Source organism: Vespa mandarinia, chromosome 9, assembly GCF_050613455.1.
Source record: "Vespa mandarinia isolate Hongniang chromosome 9, ASM5061345v1, whole genome shotgun sequence".
Lineage (NCBI taxonomy): Eukaryota > Metazoa > Arthropoda > Insecta > Hymenoptera > Vespidae > Vespa > Vespa mandarinia.
In genome coordinates this window covers 574,574-589,815 of record NC_140818.1, presented here as the reverse complement: position 1 = coordinate 589,815, position 15,242 = coordinate 574,574, and the positions used below count along the sequence as shown (strand labels likewise).

Sequence of the window (15,242 nt, the reverse complement as noted above, 5' to 3'; positions counted from 1 at the left end):
TTATATATTTATACTTAAATAGAAAGTTTCCCGTTGCTCGATGAACGAACAACGAAGCCAATTAAATCGTCTTATCGCATTGATAATCGACTACGGGGGATAATAAACGTGTCTTTTGCGCTGTTCGAAACTTTTTTTTCCAATCGATGTTTAATCGAGCTGTTTTTCTATTGGTACGAGAATCGTTCTACATCGTCGTTAGCTTCGCAGTTGTGAACTAATTACTGGGCGCCGGTAGTATGACTATAGAAAAGGTAACGTAGTTGATCGTACTCCGCGTTCTGTCCCTTTATATCCTCGCCATTACATTACTACTACTACTACTACTACTACTACTACTACTACTACTATTACTACTACTACTACTGCTACTACTACTATTACTACTAATACTACTATCAGTACCCTCTTCACCCTGCTTCAGCTTCAACTTTCGTAGTCGTCCTCTGTCCGATGGAAAATTGCTGGTACCAACGGGCGCAGTTACGCATAAATAAATAATGCTGGTGTATGCGAGCCTCGACGAGTAGCCGAACCTACCTACCTACCTCTACGCGGCTTACCGGCTACCGTCGGTGCATCGCTACTGGCTGCTGTTGCTGCAATAAATATGATCTCCCTCTCCTCCTACAACAGGTAACAAACTTTGTAAGTACACGACATCGAAACTTTCTCCGTGTGTCGTGTTCGTCGTTAATTTTACCGAGCCATCTCGTCTATCTAGACATCTACATACATATATATACATATATATATACATATATATATATATATGTATATATATATATAATATATACATGTCCGTATGTAAGTACGTACATCCACATAATTTTTTTCTTTCCGCGACGAATCTTGCTCGGTCTTTTCGATGAAAAAAAAGAAGAAGAAGAGAAGAAAATAAAAAAAAATAAAAACAGGGGAAAGAAAAAAAAAGAAAATAAAAATAAGAAAATCCAACCAAGAAAAAGGACACGTGAAAGCTCGATCTCGTTAATAATTCAGTTCCTAATTCGGTTCGGTGCAATTTCGGCGCGTTTAAGATGAAATTAGCTATGTGAAATGATCAGACGACACGCGAAAGGCGAGACGTCAAGAATGAGTATCGCGAGATGAGCGTCTCAATTTGCATGCTCTCAAGATGAAAGACTGGCCTTCATCTTCTTCCTCTTCTTCTACTACTACTTCTTCTTCTTCCCGCGAAAAAGGGACCGATAGCCGAAAGGAAACACGTTTAAGGATCATTTAAGAATCGGCCATTCAGAGCGTCTTGTCCTACCGTCGGCTTCGTTTTCGTCATCGTCTTCGTCGTTGTTTTCGTCCACCTTGATATCTGCGGTCTCGTGCCGCGAAAACAAGAAATTTCGCGTTCCCAGTCGCGTTTCACGAAGAAATAAGTATCCCATATGCTATTCCACGAGTTCTTTCTTCTACTACGTCCTAATTTGTATATCACTACTAATACCGAGTAATTTGCTAGCGAGAACAGAATGGATCAATAACCGGCTTAAGGGGTTGCCGCCGCGGCTCCGCGCGTTTCTATAGCTTCGTTCTTTATACTTACAATATGTGCGATAGTATGCATGTATATGTATATATATATATATATATATATATATATATATGTATATGTACGTAAGAGAGAGGAGAGAGGGAGATAGACTATCGCTTCGACAGTCCACTCACCTTTCCTCACCTACGAGACACCCATTCACGGACCTCTTGTGGTCGTCCTCGGGATCCACCTCGTCGTCCCTCTTTTCTCGTATGCGTGGCTGGCACGCTATGTAGTAAAAGTAAGGGACCATTTGGAAGAACACTCTGCCTGGGGCGGAAAGAAAAGAAAAAGAGAGAGAGAGAGAGAGAAAGAAAGAAAGGAAAAGGGAGAGAGAGAGGGACAGAGAGAGAAAGAAAAGAGAGAAGTGGGATGAAGAGCTTGGACCACCGTGGTTCGAGAGTTCAAATATCGTGCCAAAATTTTTTCCTCTCTCTCTCTCTTTCTCTCTCTGTCTCTATCTTTCTCTCTAATTCTAGTTTAGAGTAGATCGAACGAAATTTTAATTCGTCCGAGACAGAAAAAGAGAAATTCAATTGAACTTAACATTCTCGAGAAGGAACGAATTCGAAAGAAAAAGACAAAAATAAATAAATAAATAAATAAATGAATAAAAAATCGAATGAAGCAATTGGATGCACACTCGTGGTAATGGATGCTAACATAAAATAATAAAAAAAAAAAGAAAAAGTTAATTAGATTTCTTTAATTTTTTTTAATTAAAACTGTCGCATATCCCATATGATCATCCACAATAATTCTTCAAATAATCTTTCTCGATCGTTTCTCTCCCTTTCTCTCTCTTTCTCTCTCTCTCTCTCTCTCTCTTTCTCTCTCTCTAAGAATTTTGTCTAATAACACGGGGAAATAGAGTTGAAAAGATATTCGAAGTTGAAATGAAATTTATCGAAGATCGTTGTGAATCGATCCTCTCGGGATCACGATCGTGTTAAGAGACTCGTGGACACGTCTTGGAGAATGGGTCGAGCCTGCCGGAGTTCGTAGCATGCGGTGGGATAGCACTGCGGTTGTGCGGCTCATCTGGTCTCATCTCACCTTTTCTCTCTCTCTCTCTCTCTCTTTCTCACTCTTCTCGTACCTCTCATCTCGCTTCTCTTGGATCCACTATATATATATATATATATATATATATATATATATATATATAAAGATATATATATATCTTTCTCTGTCTTTCTTATTCTCTCTTTCTCTCTCTTTTTCTCTTTCTTCCTCTCTCTCTCTCTTTCTCTCGTGCTCGCTGGACCGATGGTGGTGGAGGCAGCAGCGGCGGCACCCTTTGATCTCTCTGACCACGCCCCCTTTTTTCATTTTTTCACTCCTTAAAAGGCAGATGGACAAAGTGTATTGTAAAGTGGGCAGCGCGCCGTAGAAGACAGCGGCAGAGGAACGACGTCAGGGGAAAGAGAAAGGCTATGCTGTAGGTGAAGCTGCTGGCTCCGTGTCCAGTTACAATTATTAAGGACTCTTCGTGCCTTCGTGCAGGAAGAAGGAAGAAGAAGAAGAAGACGAAGACGGAGGTTAGAATCCGGCGAATGCTCCGCTAATTATCCGATCCCCGCGTCTCCGGACTAATGGGTCGGCAAAGAGGGGAAAAAGAGAGGGAAAAAGAGAATGAGAGAGAGAGAGACCACCGACAATATCCAATTGATCATCCGACAATCCTTTCTGATGAACGAGGGAACTTCCTATCTTGTAACGTGAAAAGAAAATCCTCTTGAAATCTTATTTCGTTATCGTCGACGAAATTTATTGTTTACACGTTTGTAAGAACGGTACTATACTATTACGTAATAACACCTAGATATATATATATATATATATATATATAATTTTCAACGAAGGTATATATTTTTGTTATATATATAGGTTGATTATAAAATAATTGATTTTTAAACAAGATACGAATGTCGAAGACAAAAAACATTACAAATATTAATGATAGATAAACGATACGAAGGGATAGAAATGTTCCTCCTTTTCTTTTTCAGTTATTTATGCAATTCCATATAAGCCGTCGAACCGATCGGTTCTCTATGGTATTTACTACATACTACATAATATGTACATCGTACAAAGAAAGAAAGAGAAAAAGTGAGAGAAAGAGAGAAAGGGAGTCTTTATACGAAATAACGAAATATTTCTCACGTTTATTTTATTTTTACCTTTAGACACTACTCGATCTACAACGCAACATGCAAATACACAGAGTAAGTATGTAAGTACTTATACTATATTTATAAAGGACGCAACGAAAACTTTCGAATAATATATTTTTTAGATTATACTAAAATTTAACGACGAATGAAAAAAAAGAAGAAAAAAAAAATTAATACATCATATATCCAAGTAAAAATGATAAAGATAGAGTCTAACGAAGAATCTAAAAAAAGAATAATAATGTTAAGTGATAAGTAAATGATAAGTAAACGATTACGTTTAAATACATCTTATTGGCTACTCGTCGACATTCGATTACTTTCCATTAGAATCACGAAATCATCATTGACTATGACAATATTAGAAAATTTTCTTAATAGTTTCGATCCGTCTCTTGTATAAACTTACGAGGATGATGCTAATGGCCGAACGATTCGCTAATGAATTCCCGGCACTGTTTGCCGGCTATTTATTTGGAGCATCATCAAATATACTGCGTACCCTCGGTAATTGGTTAATAAAACCCCGGAAGGGAGCTCTCTTTCCGGCGTGATTAATTGCGGCCGCGAGCGATTCTCTTCTCGTTTCGAGGCTTGGCCAACGGCCCGCCATCACCGTCACCTCCCTCGTCTCTCTTCTTCTTCTTCTTCTTCGCGAGACTATTCTCTCTCTCTCTTTCTCGCTCTCGCTCTCTCTCTCTTTTTCTCTATCTCTCTCACTCACTCTTTCTGCGTATAGTTTCTCTTCTTATCGTTTTGTATCGCCTTCACGCTTTAAAGAAAGAGTTCAACGTCGCTTGAAACAACTTCATTAGACCGTTAGATCGTTAGTCCATCGCAAAGAAAGGAATGAAAAAAAAAAAGAAAAACAAACAATAAAGAAAAAAATAAGAAGAAAAAAACATATACGAAGCATCGTACTTCGTATCTTGATAAGACGACTCTTTGTATCCGTCAATATTTTATATATTCTCTCGAAGATTCGTGAAATTCTTCTATCGTCCATTTTTTTTTAATCTTTTTCGAACAAGTCCCGATTAATGGTAGAGAGTATTTGAAATGGAACGATGATTGTTAGATCAACGTTTACTCCTCGTTGTTTGTTGTCGATCAGAAAAAAGTGATCTCCATTTACTTCGTAGTATATATGTACGTACATATGTTCGTAACTGTAGTCGGTGAAATTAATTTTTATATCGTCGATTAGAAAATTAAAGAAAGTATTCAAGTATCTGTTAAGTAAAGAATACTTATATAAATAAACACGTATTTATATTTTTACGACTGATTTATTAATATGAAATCGATATAATATTATCTTGATAATAGATATTTATTATTCTTTCCAAATATCGGATGCATGTATATTTATTTATAAAAATGTTCGTATTTGTCTGTTTGTATGCGTAAATACGTACGTGTATCTGTATGTGTATATATGTGTGTGTATGAAAGAGAGAGAGAGAGAGAGATAGAGAGAGACAAAAAGAAATGCAGTTTGATATCGTTCGTATACTAAGAATGTGCGACAATGACGTTGCCCGGAGATGGACGGTGTCGGTAGAGGGTGAATGTTTATACCTAAGCGTTAAAATTGCAGAATAGCGTGGCCCATTGTACGGTGGATCACGCGGTCCGAACTGTCTCGAAGCATTTCGACGTTTACGGCGTCACGTGATTTACGGTTTATTTATGCCACGGACTCTTTGTAATAATAGTAACCAGTAAACGCCTTCGAGAAAGAAGAGAGAGGACAGAGAAAGAAAGACGAAGATGAAGAAGAAAATGAGAGAGAGAGAGAGAGAGAGAGAGAGAGAACGAGAGAGAGAGAGAAAGAAAGAGAAAGAGAGAAAGAGAGAGAGAGAAAAAAGAAGGGACGAAGAAGAAGAAGAAGAAGAAGTGGGAGGGGTGAAGACGATAAGCGAAAGGAATTGCGCTGCCTCTCTTACGAACAAACGACGGCCATTTTAAGAGGCCCTTAACTCTTTAGTGCTCCTGGGAACAACGGCAATCTCCATATAAAATTCGATTCCCGGCGTTGAGTGCTCGGAACCCACCGAGATGAGGAGTCAGACTCCTCATCCGTGATGAACGTAGAGACGCAAAGGGCGTGTCCCTTTCCGGATGCATAAAAGTTGCACTAAGTAGCACAGTAACAATGTGTTTAAAGCGCATCTTATTTAACTCCCTTGTATATTACCATCGACGTTTTAATTGTACGATCTTTTCTCTCTGTCTCTCTCTCTCTCTCTCTCTCTCTCTCTCTCTCTCTCTCTCTCTCTCTCTCTCTCTCTTTTCATCGAACTTACTTCGAGATTCTTTGCCATTGTATGCAAATATTTTATATAAAAAAAAGAAAAGTAAAAGAAAATCATATTCCTTCTGTCTCTTAAAAAAATATCGATAAAATCGTTTTTCCTTTTTTTTTTTTAGTTTGTCTACCCTCTTCTCCTTCGTTAATTAAATTAAATTTAAAAAAATACCTTCAGAGGAGGAGAAAGAAGAAGAAGAAGAAGAAGAAGAAAAAGGAAGAGAAGGAAGATGAAAAAGAAAAGAAAAGAAAAAACAATCTCCCCGCGGCTAATTTCCAATTTTCAAGAAAGATACTCGGAAGTCAAGTATAAAACGTTCCATGGCCGGGTCCCACACATTGTAGTCTTTTTGTTAAACAGAATTGCCGCTTAGCTGGAGAACGGTAGAAGGTGCTCGTTAGAGGTACCGTGTCTTAATAATAACGATATTCGTACTCGTTCCTACCGCGGAATATTCCACCTGTCACATACTTCCTTCTTAACTGCTTGCCGGTTCGCTTATTAGAGCTGAAGCTCACGCTCGTTGTTGGATCTATAAAGACCGGCGTAAGGAGCGTTTTATGTATGTGCCATTTCCCACGTCGTTCGCGAATACCGAAAAAAAAGAAAAAGAAAAATAAAAAAGAAAAAAAAAGAAAATTCTCTTTCTTATCCGTATCACAATCCCTATATTAAATCGTTTTTTAAAAATCAACAAACAAGTTTTTAACTATAAATACGCTTTAAAACGATATTAATTAATCGGATTTTAAACTAATTTAAATCAGTTTTATATATCGAGTTTGACTAGATATTTTTCAATCTGATACGATATTACCTAATCGAAGAGAAAACAAAACAGAAGGGAAGATAGATAGTAAATACTTACTTGATATCGTCGAACATCGCAAGCTCCGAGAAGGAGCTACGCTCCGCTGAATAAACTAACAGCACGGTAAGTATTATACCTAGGATAGGGATACACTGTGCGAACGTTTTTATTTTCCCTTCGAGATCTAACTTTTCCTCCCTCTCTAGCTATCTTCTTTCGTTTCTATCGTGAACTAAAAGGTAGTCCCTTTTTACTTTGTTAATCTCTCATATTACGAGATAGAAAAAAAAAGAAATACAAAATTCAAATTTTACATCTGCACATATAGAAACTGACATTTTATATTGAAACTTTTTGTAAAAAGAAAAATTTGAAGGATATATATATATATATTTCGTAAATTAACATTTTATATGTTATCTTAAGTTACTTAATAGATTTTTTCCATCAAATTCTGTTTTATGATCTATCGAGAGTCTGTACTCAATTGGCTCAAAGTCAAATACTTATTATTAATAAGCAAGACGCCTTAAAAGTATGGAAATGTTAAAGCAAATGATGGAAAATAAGAGATACAGTTAGAGAGAGAGAGAGAGAGAGAGAAAGAGAGAGAGAGCAAGAAAGAGAAAGAGATAGTTGGAGAAGGAGGTCTAGAATGACAGGAAGACGCACCTGTCACTCCTAAATCTCATTGCTTAGAGTCTCCTTGCGAGTGTCACGGTCGCGTTTAGAGGAAAACGGTTCATCCCCTTCTATCTATAACTCCCTTCTTTCTCTTTCTCGCGTTTTAATAGCCACACATATGCATATATGCATTTAATTGGCTGACATATGAGAACGAGAAAAAGAGGGGAAGAGAAATAGAAAGAGAGAGAGAGAGAGAGAGACAGAGAGAGAGAGAGAGAGAGAGAGAGAGAGAGAGAGAGAGAGACAGAGAGAGAGAGAGAGAGAGAGAGAGACAGAGAGAGAGAGAGAGAGAGAGTTATTTCCAGGCAGCGGTCATTAGTCCATTACCATGGACGACAAAATATCCCTAGAAAGATTTCTACGATATCCTTGAGTTATCTGAACATACAAACAAATCTTAAATAACCCTATTTCGTATGTTCTACCTAATCTCTTATATTTATCCACGATTTCCGACTATACCAAATTTTCCCTTCGTTTATCTGATTGAGACGTATTTCTTCGCGAAGGGAGAAAATTGATTTCTTAAAAGATTTTCATTCACGCAGATGCACATTCATCAGAACGTTCCTAGAAAATTTTTTTGAAATTAGCTAATTTTATATTAACGATAGTATTATATTCATGTACATAGATATATATATACGTATGTATAATATAGATAAGGGATAGATAATAATTATTCTCAATTAAAATATACATTTTAATTTCCATCGATTAGATATTAATCCTAATATCTATTTCTCTTTCTCTCTCTCTTTCTCTCTCTCTCTCTCTCTCTCTCTCTCTCTCCCTGTTATGTAATATATATATATATATATATATTTGGGTCGGCGTTTAATTAAAACACGGATAAATATATCTAATTAAATATAATCGGCGCGAACAAAATTCGTTCGTGTAAAAAAGAAAAAAAAAGAGAAAAGAAGAAAAAAGAAGAAAAGAAAAAAAGAAAGAGAGATTAAAATCCTTATTCGTTGAATGTTTAAGTAAATACGAACGAAGACAGGAAATAACAATCGGCGGCATTAGTAGCAATGGGAATGAAAATCATCGCGGTGATTTGAGAGAGCTAAGGACGTTGCCAAACGCCGTGTAACAAATTGCACGGCTCTTGCAGCCGGCCGAAAGTACATAATTTAATAAGCGATGTGGTTTACGAGCCGGCGGTGTAGCTGCAGTTAGAGCCGAGATTTAACGTAGACTTCTGCGGGGTGCGTTTCCTTTGCTTTTCTCCTCTTTATTTTCTTTCACTTGCTACTATCTCTCTCTCTCTCTCTTTCTCTCTCTCCTTCCCCTTCTCTTTTTTACATAATTACAACACTCGATACTCGGCGTACATTTATTTTTTCTTTTATTATAGCTGCTTAAATTATTTTCTTTTTCCTTCTTCTTCTTCTTCTCTTTTTTTCTTCTTTTTTCTTTATTACCATCATTACATCATTTTCATTAATTTATCTCGCTATACACCATACGATTATTTTATCTCCTACTCCCGCCCCTTTCATTGGGAGGAGTAATACTATTTCTTTTTAAGGACAAGTTTTATAATAACACGAAAAAAGAAAAAAGAAAAAATAATATTCACATTTGATTTAAGATATTTTGTTTTTTTTTTATCGCTGTCAATTACAACTCATAACGATCTTGATTAAAAAAGTTTTCGATATCCCGACAAATCAGACGAATTCGCGTCGTTGAAAACTCTTGATGATATCCCGACTTTTGTTTCTCATGAACGAAAACGATTGTTGGAATCAAGTACGTTGGCTTACAAGTTTGTCTTACGCTCGTAACAAATACATCGATCATAAATTTTGCATATTTTTTATTTATCACACTTTGTCCAAAGAAAATATATCTCGAATAGACATATCAACTATGATAACGTTTACATTCTCATTCTTATATTTTCCTTTGGAAAAAATTAAATCGACGCATAATTTGCTCAAACGACAATAATGACAATTGCAAAAAATATTGCATCATTCGTTTTAAGTACATAAAAAAAAAATTTTTTTAATCCGCATATGATAGATCTTACTATCTACTATTAGATGATATAATCCTACTTATGATCTTGTTCGTATTGAGCTTTCGGCCCATGGAAATAAACTTTATCTCTCTTTCTTTCTCTCTCTCTCTCTCTCTCTCTTTCTCTCTCTCTCTCTTTAAAATCTTCTCATCTCTTTGCCTTTGCACGGTCCATGGACAAGCGTCATTTCTCGGCATAAGCCGGCTCGGCTTAATGTTGTTTTAATTAAGTAGGCGGTTAGCCGAAAAGAATGTCGAGAGTCGGTACTTTCAAACTCGTCGTCGTTGTCGTTGTCGTTTCTCCTTCTCTATTTCGAGAGTTGTGCTCGTAAGAGAGCGAGTCAGCATGTGTTCCTCGTATGTTCAGACGCGATGGACGATTTCGTTTGACTAATCGCCGTCTTTTCAACCTCGCCTAGACCTCTCCCCCTATCTCTCCAACCCTCTCTCATACCTCTTCTTATTCTTTCTCCCCTTCTGTTTAGTTGTCGTCGTCTTCGTCGTCGTCGTCGTCATCTCGTCTTCCATTTCTACCTCTTCTACTTCTACGTTCTCGTCTTCGTCCTCGTCTTTCTCTTCTTTTTCTACTTCTTCTCACGATGCGGTTAAACTCGGAGGAAATCGCGATTTCCCATCTGAATTCCCCTTCCATGGGACACCACCGTTTAACGACAAAAGCGTGGACGGGTACCTAGTAATTTGGATCGGGTCTACGGAGAAAGCGAGAGATGGTAGCTTTACAAACGTAATGGTGTGCTTCTACTTCGTGAGATCGCATGAATTCGTTAACTATCTACATATTATTACGAAGCGTCGTCTCTTGCATAAAGCCAGGTTCTAATTACAAATAGCAATGTTTGTCGTACGCTGTATCCTTTCGAACGAGGGAAAAAAACAAAGAAAGCAAAGGAATAAAAGAAGGAAGAAAAAATAATAACAAAAAAAAGAAAAAGAAATAAAAGGAAAAAAAAACTGATAAAAATCTCACGATTAAATGGGTAAGGATTTCAAGCGAGTTGTTCACTGATTTTGATCGTCTTTCTTTGATAATTGACTACAACCAAATGGCGGCGTAAGTAATCAGCAACGTTTCTGTAGGAAATTATCTGTGTTGAGTGAAAACGTAAGACACATTCCTTTATCGGGACGATCTAAAAGAAAAAAAGAAAAGAAAAAAACAGCAATCTTAAGGTCGAGACTTCACTACTGGAGTTTGATATTTCGACAACGTTGGTACGCAATTTTATGCTTCGTCGGAGCGGGTCCATTTGATGTTTACAAGATACCAGGTATATCCCTCGAACATTGTTTCCGTGAATTTATCAAAAAAAAGAAAAGATTATAACACGGTTAATAACGCCTCTTTTATATCAGAACGATTGTTGTTGCTTGAAGAAATGATAATGAGAGGAATTGAAGATACATATTGGATAAAATAATTTTACATGTTCGTCTACGTTTACCTTCCTGATGTACAAAAACTACCCCTAAAGGAATACAATTAAAGACAAAAAATTATTTCAATAACAAATTTATAATTTGATAGACAATTTTATAATTTGAAAAAATTCTTAGACAATTTTATATGCCACTTTGAAGCATTGAATTAAAATTATTCAAAAAAAAAAAAAAAATTAAAAAAATAAAAAATTTTCAAGTGTGAAAGCTACTCCATCTGAAGTAAAAACATACGTGGCTGTATAAATAGTAGATATACAATACTATCGTTTCTTCTAAAGATTTCTACCATACTTCAAATTGTTAAAGCAGTTTACTTCCTTTATCGATTGATGGTAAAACGTACTCTTTCTTACCAACTATTGTTATTCATAAGCAATATTGCATCATTATTTTTGATATTTGTTGCAAGTTGATTAGTGCTTCCCTCTATAATTCAGTGTATAATACTATGTTCTTAGCGTATTTTTTTTAATCGTAATTAAAAAGTAATTCATTGAAGTTACGTAACAATACTATTATTTGAAAAATATTTTCTACGAATTTATGATTGTTGTATTTACTAAATTCTTTTCATGCACTTTCTAAATAATATTTTTTCAGTAAAATATACATGTAATACGATTAAAGAAAGAAACAGGAAGGAATTTCTTTACTAGTTGTTCCGCAGAAAAATAAAATCAACTTTCTCCGATCGTAAAACAATGATAGTTCAAAAAAAAATATTAAACTAGCGTTATAACGCACGACAAAAATCTGTGATTGTGATAAAACTTGATGATTTAAAAACGCTTAGAAATTATAACATTTTGAAGGAATAGAGGAACATTTGTATAAGTTTATTTAAATGCTTAAAAAATATTAAAATGTTTAAATACAATATAATGTACCAGCAAATCGAAAAGTAACAGTAATATAATCATTGTAAATGAATGACTATTACGATATCTAATTTATATATATGTGTAAGCTGCAGATGAATATATATTAACAAAATTAATTGTTATCGACATTCGTTCAATTGTTTCGTTTTCCGATTTTCATCCATCATATCCGTCCTGCAGTTACTAGGCATTACGTTAGATTGTAATTAACATTTGCAGGGCGTGCAAACGCATTTGCCGTTTGTCTTGCAACAGCAACATTTCTCTGTAAGAAGAAAAGAAAATGAATTTTATTAAATAGGATATGCAAATAATCGATCTACTATTCAAGTCGATGTTAAATTTCAAGTCAATTTTTTTTTGTTGAATTTAATTTAAAATATTGTAAAATGTCGATGACGGAGAAGGAGAGAGAAAGAAAAAAAGAAAGAGACAAACTACGAGAGAAGAAGAAAATACATCTCATGGAAATACAACGAACTCGCATTAGAAACGGTCACGGTTACTCGGTTATTGCTCGAGATGAAAAGGAAGCGTACAGTCGCCTTCAAAGTCTTAACACAGCATTCCTACTGTGCGTAGAGCGTGACGTAATTTTTTTTAAAGCCGATAGTTCGTATCTCCGATGGACTTAACCGAAAGTTCTAGCTAAATTTTCGATAACGAAATATTTTATTGTTGAAATTTCGTAACAAAGACTACAAAATAACGACAAAGAAAATATTTTCAATTTTAAAATACCTCCGGTACTTGTCTCACAGCATTGACAATTATTGCCGCATTTGCAGTCCTGGCATTTCTCTGTAACAACATAATATACAAATCATTTTCAATTACACGTTAAATAAAGATTTTTAAAATACGTATTTTCGTAAAAATATACTTTTCTTTTACCTCGTTTATATACATATTTTTAAAAATTTTTGAAATATAAATATGGATCGTATTAAATTGTTCGTGCAATATTAATATTAATTTAGATATTACATACGTGAGCGAAATAAATCGTAAATATACGTCTTTTTCTTATTCTTCTTCGAGTAAAATAAGTTATCATTCTCAATCGTTTTACTTTACGATTATCAAACGTATCGAAAACATTAAGCATTTTTCGTTATATAAACGCAGAGATAGAACTGATATCGTACTATCAATTATCATTAACTTTATCGAACAATAAGATTTTTGATGTAATAGCAGACAAAAGAAAACAAGTGAAAAAAGGAAGAAAAGTTATTGAATTTCTACGATAAAGATTTCCTTCCCAATGGTAGATTAATATTTCTCAAAATGTCAATTTAATTAACAAAAGATGTTTTGTTCGAATGAATATAATAGAATAGGTATCGTTTAATTAGATCGTAGAGATTAGATCAAAATTGTCTAAGCAGCAATAAGTATCGCAATCGTCGTCGTCGTCGTCCTTATCCGGAAGTGGTAGATCCACGGGTTCGTTAAAAGTCAAATGAGAAAACAAGTTCAAAATTAATTGAAGCGATCGTTGACCGCCCTCACTACTTTATCGAGTAATAGATCTTAATGAAAAGACTTCGATGATACGCAAATGCATCGGCGGACATGTTAATACACATCGGAATTCCCCCTCGTTCGATATATATAACGTGTCACATGTCTACACAGTAAAATTATTATTAAATTTCTCTCTCACGATTGATTCTCAATATTTTTTTTTCTTTACATAATAAATAAATTCCTCGATTTACGATTTCATCATAAAATTCAAATCAACTTGTTTCCAATGCAAATTTTTCATACGTTTCTTTTACACATATTAATTAACGAAATACGACGATGAGTTTAATTTCAGTTTAATTAGAAAAAAAATACACAATCCAAAGATAATATTTTGTTGATACGATTAAAATTATTCCAAGAGGAAAACTACCGTAAAAATAAAAGATATAAATAGTATCGGGGACTCGTCGTACATTAACCTCGTTTAAATTTGTATATACCTATACGCATACACTTGCATATGCATACGTAATACGTAGAACGAAGAAAAAAATTATTATTACAGAAAAAAAACCTCGATCGCAGTATTAAACGTAGTTAATCGTATCTTTGTTTACATACGATTAAGGTAACACGATGTGTATGTGAGCTTTAACATTTATTATTATATCGTTCGTGAAATATTTTTTACGAGATAAGAAATTATTTTATATTGGTAAAAACGTATTTGTCGACTGTGTGTTTAAAAATGATAAAGTATATTTAAAAATCGAATACAATGTATTTTCTACAACCAAGAAACCATTGCGTCAAGTTATTGTAAAGTCACGTCATATGGGGAAAGATTGTTTAGTCATTCGCCAAATAGAAATAATGATTAATAGATTTTACGTAATTTGATTAGCTCCAAGAGAAGAGAAAAATAGTAAAATGAAATTCCAATACATTCCAATACAGATGAAATATTAAAACGCTCGTTTCAACAATTAATTCATTCAAATAGAAAAATTAAAAAGAAAGACAAAGAAACGATTTTAATAATAAATAAATTAAAATATAACAATAAATTTTGATTTTATTTTAAGAGAAAATTACAATCTAAGTGAAATTTTATTTTATTTTACTTGTACAAAATAATCAATAGAATAATAAAATAAAATAAAATAATTTCCTGCTATCGCAACCTTAGGAAAAAACTATTTCGCGATTTCACATTAGAAAAATTCGTGAAAAAAGATATGCTCACCTTTGCATTTCTCACAGCATGGTCCCGGCATCTTGTCGATGTATTTATTGTCTTTTAAATTTAATCGAAATTTTTATACGTATTCAGAACGTCTCCGCCGTTGTTCGAGATACTGACTTGACGTAGTGTCGATGCTGTTGAATATATTGATCCTCCCCCACTCTTGATATGGGTAGTGAACGCTTTCCGCCGTCGGCAAGTGCAACCGGCACTACTGACGTGCCATGCGCAACAACCTGCAGGGCCGTGTGTAAGTCACGTGATACGTTTGCTCGAGTAGTGGGGGAAAAAGTGGAAAAGAGTCAGTCGAGACATAACTTGCTTCATTCATGCTTTCATACGCGATGCTGATTAGTATTCGCACGCTTTGTTATTCTTCTTTTCTTTTTTTTTTTTTAATCAAATTTTTTCCACATTATTGCGATTATTTTATTTTATTTTATTTTATTTTATATATATTTTTTTTTTATATATATATATATATTTTTTTTTTTTCTTTTTTACTTAGATTCAAGAGACTTTTGTTTTCCTTTTTTCTTTTTTGTTTTTCTTTTTTTTTTGTTTTTTTTTTGTTTTTTGATTCCAAGCAATCACAGCAGATA

The 15,242-nt window shown here is 34.6% G+C and overlaps 1 long non-coding RNA gene across 1 annotated transcript; it reads right to left on the bottom strand.

Moving 5' to 3' along the window:
• Positions 1 to 11,852: 11,852 nt before the first annotated feature.
• LOC118446474 (uncharacterized) lies at positions 11,853 to 14,833 on the bottom strand. The gene is made up of 3 exons (XR_004839597.2): positions 14,641 to 14,833; positions 12,660 to 12,719; positions 11,853 to 12,183 (listed from the first exon to the last, which is right to left on the bottom strand). It is a non-coding gene; the product is annotated as an uncharacterized LOC118446474 (long non-coding RNA).
• Between the last annotated feature and the right edge of the window lie 409 nt (positions 14,834 to 15,242).